Here is a 9,076-nt window from a genome sequence, read left to right as displayed (position 1 = left end):
TTGTTCACATGGGGGTGCAACGGATTCTGGCATTTGGTCGATTAGTACGAGCGTGGGGAGATTTAATTGGTTGCCTATTCGTCACGATTGTGGCAGGGTCACGAGGTGGATGCTGATTTGAGGATAATGGGTGGTATTAGGGACTATGTGGTTTGATTGAGATTTCTACTTAGTGAAAGGTACATATTATCATTCAAGGCACTTGAGGAAGTGAGTTTGACTGTCACGAGGATGGACGTGTGCTTAGTAGATTATTTGGGGTATCTCATGATTGGTGTTGCACGAGCTATGAAGGTTAATATTGTGGATCATCGGATGTTGTGTACTATAACTTCGCACCAAGTGGGGGAGTCCATTATCGATGGTCAGATTGCAGGGTCATGTGTTATATCAGTTAGGCTTGAGATGTATATGGGTTTTGAAGGGGTTTACCGAAATTTGTATATGATTAAGATCTGAGATTAGAATGGGTTAATGTTGGGAATTGCGGTATTTCTGCATCATTAATAATTCTACACTTCATCGTCAGAGAGGTTAGAGAAACAACTTCAGACTCACGGAAGGTCTCTTCAAAGTGGGTATCTCGATTGCGGCATTATGGGGTGCTTAAGAGGAAATACAGTGGTTTATGAGCTTCTGAGCTAGGTGGTTCATTCTAGGATCTCTTATGGTGAGCTTTGGATAAGGATCGTGGTGTTTTGGCAAGGAGATGTGCCACATTGAGGGTAATTTATAAGGAACTTGGAGAAATAGGATAGCTTGGTAGTAGGTTGGATCAACACAGTAATGGTATGATCAGTTCTTTGGGTACTTATGATGCGGTGAGTCTCTACAGGTGTTTTATGGCAATACTCTTGGGTTTGGCGATCTGTGCGGCTTGGTTGAGTTAGGGAGATTAAGTTCTGATGGCTTGGCGATGGGCAAATGGGTTTCAAAGAGTTCTCGATGGTTTTTACAACGGTTGGAGATGGATATGTCCTACTAGCATGAGGACCATGTTGTGTATTGTGATTTTCTCCTAGATGGGATCAACCAGAAGATTTATGACTGATCGGGTATGTATTTTGTTGGTGACTCAGATTTGATTATGAGATTGTTGTACTTTTCATATGATGGCATGATAGATGCGGTGCGCTCTGTGGGATTCAGATTTGCATGAACAAGGTGGCAGTTCAGTTTTAAAGGGAAGGTCATGAAATCTTAGACAACATGAATGGTTTCATATGACTAGAGAAATGCTATTACTACTTGGTATTGCTTGAGAAGGGTGCACATTTCAGAAGGGGCACTGTGTTTTGACTTACGAATGCTTCACTAGTAATGTGGCACTCGCCTGGTTGATTAGCTGTTGATGTTCAGATTTTGCTATATGACATGGGAGGCTTATAGAAGTAATTCTCGTGGGGATGATTATGTATGAGAGATGTGTTAGTCATTCGAGTGATGGAGTTAGGACCGACTATGCTGATTCAGGTGTTCTATGGATTTAGAGACTGGGAGTTCTCAGAAGCATATTGTTTCGGGGTTGCAGATAGTAAAGAAGTGGCCAAAGTTAGTTAGATGTTGTTATGTGTTATGGTTAGACCTTTGTGGGCTTTTATAGAGCTATTTGTTTCATTTAAGGATGACCAGAGTTGATTTAGGGCCCATTGGTAGGCCCGAGGAGGATGTGTATTCCACAGCGGGTCAGATTTGGTGACTCAACACCATTATTGCTGAAAGGTGTGTCATTCGTTAGAATTGAACTTGTTCGTGTTCTGATATGTTATATGTGTTACTCTTATACGGTACGAGGGGTTGTGATTTATTGGTTATATGAACTCCCGATGCGGTTCTGTTTGGGCCTTTTAGCGGAATTCGAGAGAGATAATTATTAGGGTATTGAATTGTTGATTGCGTCTTGGCTATGGTCTTTCCGAGTTGTGGTATATTGTGCTATTTACTTTTCCATGGTTATGGTCATACACTTCGTGTACTTGATGTCGAATTGCGTGTAGTTTTCGATTTTGAGCATTGTGGCTTGAGGTATTTCGTATAGACTGGCATTTGGATGGGTCATGCATTGCAGCGGAGCTATGTAAGGATATGATCCTTTGTGTTAGATTCGTGTGTCTTGTTCTTTCTATGTGTGATAGGTTCATAGCATTGCGTTGTAGTGGTACTTTTTGATCTGATGAGTGGTTATGAGTGTACGAAGGTTTTGAACAAGGTTTTATTTGATATGAGGTTCTTTACCGATATTGGTTTGATTTGAGCAACTACTGTGATCAAGAATCATTGCTACGAGTATCTGAGTTGTGTGGTATACCATGTGATTGCGTCTTGGGTTATGGTTATGGCTTGATATAGTTTGTTCAGACTTATACAGTGTGTGGATGCGAGATTCGAGTCTTGTTAGGAATTTAGGATGTTGGGAATTGAGTTCCAAGGTCTATAAGCTAAGGTCGAAATAATGATCTTCAGTTATGTTGTGTGGTCAGGCATACATGGATTGGGGTGACGTGGGATCACCCCCAAGTATGTTCATAGTAAGGGTACACAGTGATTAGATGACTTAGGAACGACTCTTGGCATGTTCGAGGACGAACATATATTTAAGTGGGGGAGGATATAACGACTCGACCGGTCGTTTTGAGCATTTGCACTTTGCCCAGTGGTTTGAGGGCATGAGTAGCTCTGTATGATGTATAACGACTGGAGCGTATCGTCGGTTTTAGTTTTTGGATTATTCGAAATTAGTTTGGAAGAATGAATTTCATTGTTGAAGCTTTAAGTTAGAATAGTTGACCAAGTTTGACTTTGTGTGCTTGAACCCGTATCGGAGTTCTGATGGTTCCCTTAGGTCCGAATGGTGATTTTGGACTTGGGCGTATGTGCGGATTTACATTTGGATATTTTTAGAAGGTTTCCGCACTAATTGGCGAAAATTGGAAGGTTGAGAGGTTTGACCGAGAGTTGACTTTATTGATATCGGGTTCGGATTTCAATTATGAGAGTTGGTACGATTCCGTTGTATCATTTGGAACTTGCATGAAAAAATTGACGTCATTCCAGGTTGATTTGATATGATTCGCCGCTAGTTGTAGAATTTGAAAGTTCATAAGTTCATTTAGTTCGATTTGAGGCGCGATTCATAGTTTTGATATTGTTTGATGTTATTTGAGGCCTCGAGAAGGTCCGCGTTATGTTATGGAACGTGTTGGTATGTTTCGACGGGGTCCCGGGGGACTCGGGTGTGTTCCGGATGGGCTACGGGCCATTTCCTTTTCTTTCTTTTTGGACTGCTCGTTTCAGTCACCTGGTGTTCTTCATCGTGTTCGTACCTTTTGTTCTTCGCGATCGCGTTCGCGAATGGTTTCTTGGAGCTCGTTCAAGGATTCTATTTATCGCGGACACGATCGTGGGCATGCGTTTGCGATGCTTTAGCTGCCGTTGTCCGCGTTCACACCTCTCTTTTCACGTTTGCGTAGTGGAGCTGAGAGCTGGTGAACCTTTACATACCGCGTTCGCGAAGCTTTTGGTCACTTTCCATCGCTTTCGCGAGGTGTGTGCTGCGAATGCGAAGCCTTATTTTTACTGGGCAACCATTCGCGATAGCGAGTATTGTTCTGCGATCGCGAAAGAGGAATCACTAGGCAGAGTATAAGTACTCTATTTCGAGGGCTTTTGATAGTTTATCACTTTTTGAGTTAGAGAGCTCGGATTTGGGCGATTTTGGAGGGGACTTTCACGTGTTGGTTTGGGGTAAGTGTTATTTATGCGGATTTGATTATACTTCATGATTTCATAATTATTTTTATTATTAAATTAGTTAATTGAATGAGATAAAATGATAATTTTTGTAAAATCTTTCAAAAATATAAAATGAGGATTTGAAGGCTGATTTGATGTCGGAATTTGATAATTTTGGTATGGTTGAACTCGTATCGGAATGGGTGCTCGGATTTTTGTAAATTTTGCCGGGTTCCGAGGTGCAGGCCCAGGGGTTCACTTTTTGGGTTGACTTTTTTTTTTTGTTTTCTTTAAGGATCAAAGCTTTATTATCCGCAATTGTTTCCTTTTGTTTTTATTTATGATATTGAGTTATTTTTGGCTAGATTTGAGCCGTCAGGAGGTTGTTTCACACAAGAAAGTCATTTTAGCGTATCGGTTTGGCTTCTTTGAGATAAGTATCTTCTCTAACTTTGTGTGGAGGAAACTACGCTTTAGGATTCGAGTTGATTGTATTATTTGTGTTATGTGAAAGCCGTGTACGCAAGGTGATGAATGGGTGCATGGGCTACATATGGTATTTGACCGGTTTAGATTGTCTAGTCTCTTTCCCTGCCTTTAATTGAATTGTCATAACTTGTGATATCTCATTGTTAATCTACTATTACATGCTCTATTTGATGTTGTTAGCACTTATTATACATCTTACTTGTTATTTTTCCCTTATATTCTTTAGTTAAAGTTATTACCTTCCTTATTGTCTTGTTACCTCTAATGTGTTGAGTCCCTTCCATGACTTCATGCCTATTTGCTACTTGTCTTAACTGTTTTACGTGCACGCCTTAGTTGTCACATGCTTTACATGCCCTACTATTTTTGGTAATATTGTTTGCATTCCTTGATTATTACGTGGTTCCTTTATTGCAATGTACTCATACCCTTTGATTGTAGACATTCTTGTAAATTGAGTTATTGGATTGTTGTTGTTAATTTAAATTGCTTGTAAATCGGTTTGTGCGCCGCAACGAGTGAAATAAGGGAGGATTTTGATATTGATAAATGATAATACGATGGGATCAGGTTGCACGCCGCAATGGGTGGAATAAGGGAGGATTATCTAATATGGTAAAATAAGGTAGGATTTGATATTGATACAGTGGGATCGGGTTGCGCGCCACAACGGGTTTAATACGTTATTCTTGATATTGATATGGTAAAATAAGGGAGGATTGTGTTTGTACGGTGGGATCGGGTTGCACGCCGCAACTGATTATGTGTGATGTATTCATTGTTGTATTGAGTTAGCTTTCCATATTTATCCTATAGGATTCCGAGGACTGTTATCTTTGGATTTATTGATTTCGAGGATTGAGTTGTTTTCATTAGTTTACTGCTTTGCCATCATTTCTTGCTTTCCTTTCCTATTATTATTATTAGTATTATTATTATTATTTTGGTGAATTGACGTTTAAGATGAATTTACTAAATTGACTCATTATCTCATACCCTGTTGAGTGACGAGCACAAAACACAACACAAAGTTATTGCTCGCTAATAAAAGATAGTATAGATTAATTATCGTCTCCACAAGGATTGAATTTAAACAATGTTCGAATAATCTTCATTTGATTACTATCCAGGAAAATTAACACTTGACTTGATGACTATTACTACGATTAACTACTAAGAATTAAGCAAAGCACAATTGATCAGAAAAGACAGTAGATGAGCAACGAAAAATATCAATGAGAGGAATAAGGTTATTTGACTAGATTGGTGAAAGATAACTAACTCGGGTTCTAATTCTTGAGTTAATTTACTCTATAATACTGTTGATTTTTATGAATTCAACCGATAATCAGATTACACTGAAGTTAATATTCCTCTTTCAATTAAACGTTAATTTCAGTAATTAATTCAATTGAAGCACGGTAAACAATTGCAACAATAAAATGATGGTCATGATCTAACGGGTAACTTCTCACGAATAGTACCCTATTTTCTAGTTCGACTAACAATTCAAGAGGCTCTTTCGATAACCTATTTGAATCACGAATTTAAACTAGAGCATGAGATGTAAAGTAATTCAATATAAAGCTCGTCTTTCGATTAAGCAAAACAAGAAATAACTCCACAATACGAATTAAAAACTCTATCCATTAATTTTAACAATTATCAAGAATCTAATCCCTAATCAAGTTATCGAAACACCGTATATTTCAACACCCTAATGGAAATTACTCCATATCAATGGAGTAAGACATCTCAATAAGGTTCAAAAACAAAGAAAACATATGCAGGGATAAGGTATGCCCTCCCCAGACCCCACCTGTGGGATTATACTGGGTATGTTGTTGTTGTTGTTGTTATTGTTGTTGTATAAATATATCAAGTTCTCAATAGAGGTAAACGATTCAAATAGATATTCAATTCAAACAAAGGGGTCAGGCTTGTAGGGTGGTTGCAAAAGAAAATATAATTACAGGCTCAACAGGGCTAATTAGGATACACAAATATTAGGCGGGTCACAAACATAAAATTGGCTCATAGAGAAATGCCTATATCACTTCCTAGACCGAACAAGACTACTATTTCACTTTGCAAACACACGGGGATTGTTCTAGACATCAACTGACATGCACAGAATATCAACAAAATGTCACCCATGTTGACACATAACTCACTCAGGATCGGATATATCTCGACTCTCTAGTCAAAGCAATTAAGCAGGGTCACAATCACACAATTTAAGGCACTTATCTAAGAGTCAAGAACTGAGCACATGTGTCACAACTAAGGCACTCACCACTCTGAAGACATATGCAGTCAATTAAAATTGCTTCAAATTAGCATTATGACTCAAGATTCTTTATTCCTATAAAAATAAAAAAACTAACTACACCCGATTCAATTAAAATCCTTGAAAAAGAACCGCGACACAAAGAAAACCCAAGGGGGAATTATTACACTACCTAAGAAAGTGAAATAAAAAAAACACATTATTTTTTGGATTTTTAATTTTTTTAACTTTTTTGTATTTTTCTCGTTCTACTTCAAATCCCTCAAGAAGCCAGTCAACGAAATCCATCGCCGAGAAGAGTCGAAACTAAACAATTAATTACTAACCATTACAGGCCGATAGAATTTAGAGTTATGATTACATACCATATTGTCTAAGAAAGCAAGAAACAAATCAAACAAAACGAACTAGCAAATAGAAAACAAGTACAAATACATTCAAATAGGATCACCCCACCCCACACTTAAGAAATTGCATTGTCCCAAATGCAAAACAGTAAAACACGAGTCAAAAGGTAACTCCCTAAGACCCGTGGCCTACTCATCATCAACACGCTCAAAGGTGTGCAGGTACTTTTCATCATCGGAGGGAATAGAGTTGGCGTCCTCATCCGGTGGTACATGTGCTCTATCTACCAAGACCAACCACTGTTGAGTGACCGCAGAGAGGGAGTGGTCCTCCTGTAGTTTTTCCAAGTAAATCTCCCTCCGAGCAACGCGAAGGCGGATATCAGCAAATAGCAGCAGCAGTGTCTCCTCAACACGAATAAATCTTTGATCTACAGGAACAACAACAACGGGGGTTCCATCATAGATGTGACATCAAAAGGCTTAAGAGGTCGTAGAACCTGAATCATCTGGTCATAATGGTACTCCTCCACATAGTGTGTCTGCAGAAGCCGCGTGATCATGCTCGAGAAATACAAGCGGCGGGTCCCAAGTGGGCGTACTCGAGACATGTGATCAAGCATAATATTACCATGATCAAGCTTCATCCGAGTCAAGATAGAATAAATAAGACACACCTTCAATCGGTATACGTCAGTGTCGTTCTGGGTAGGCATGATCTTTGCATTAATCAATCAGAGAATGGCTCTGGCGGGACGTTAGAAATTGCACTTCTTCATGTCTTTGTGGAACTCATTAGCATCTTGCGTCTATGTGGCAAGAGACCCCGCGCCACATAGCTGGCATCTAATATTAGGGTAGGGGGTCGACGCAGTAACCTCAGGAACAACTTATGCGAGTGCTCCGTGAACCCCATGATTTGATTTATTACCCAGGAAGAAAAGGGAATTATCTTGCCTCTCACCTCCACTTCATACACTGCATCTAAAATGGCCTCATGTTGCAAGTAAGCATAGAATTCCTTAGCCATGTTCATGTTCACCGACTCACCGGGACGGAACAAACATTCAAAGCCCATGTATCTGATGTTTTTGTAAATCTCCAAGTATTTTCTGGCCAGCTTACCATCAGCAATACCAACTTTCAGGTCAGGACTCACTGTCAGAACAAAGGTCCGGTACCACATCCTAGCATGAGCTGGCACAACCTGAATGTCATACTTACAGCCTGGTACTACAACCATATCTGGATTAATGCACTCCTCTTCCTCCTCCACTGGGGCTGGGGGAGATGCCCGCCTACCTTCTCGACGGCTACTAATGGCAACCTCTGAGAAACCTTGTTAGAACATTTGCTAGGGCGGTGAGACATTGTACCTGCATAAGATGAACAATATTATCCACAACACTTAAAACAAAAACAAGACCAAACTAGGTAACCACTCCACACTTATGTTATTGGCAAGTTCACAAGTACAATGTATATCAGGGGCTCAGACTAACCCATTGAAATCACGCCACAAGTAATCAACAACCCACCTAACCACCAACATAACATTATAACAACATAACCACAGACTACTCTAGTGTAAAATACAAAATCAAGAAGCTAAACTAGTAACTAAAAAGAGAAAAAAAGGAAGTTATACTAATTCACTACTAACAAAATTCAGGGGTTACAATACAACACTACACAAGAACATAAAATGAATCGTGCATCCCAATTAGCACCTAGCAACACATTAGCATTGGGTGGTCAATCGATTAGCACTCGGGGATAAAACGTTAAGGTTTCACAACATACGAACATGACCGATCACCCCACACTTATCATTTAGAATCACATTATCTCATAACAGTTATCCTCCAATTAATCTACAATGTCAACTTCTATGTCATTGAGACATTTAATCAAGAACATGGTAGTCAACAAATTTACCTCATAATTTCAACTTCAAATAATCTAAGATTACTACACAAACATACTAATCAACCACCCTACAACAATCATAACACCACCACAATGTAACAATGGCATAAAGTGCTTCAAATTTGCATAAACTTTCCTCTTATTTTCGGCCATAAAGGCACCTCCACCATACTTCACCATATAATTATTCAATAAGCACCAAGACATACCAAAACTCCTCCACAAGCATAAGGACAATGAAAACCCCACAAGTTACGCACCATTTTCGGCCATAATAAGCAAAGTAAAA

The sequence above is a fragment of the Nicotiana tomentosiformis genome, chromosome 9 (assembly GCF_000390325.3).
Source record: "Nicotiana tomentosiformis chromosome 9, ASM39032v3, whole genome shotgun sequence".
Taxonomy (NCBI): domain Eukaryota; kingdom Viridiplantae; phylum Streptophyta; class Magnoliopsida; order Solanales; family Solanaceae; genus Nicotiana; species Nicotiana tomentosiformis.
This window is presented reverse-complemented; position numbering follows the sequence as displayed.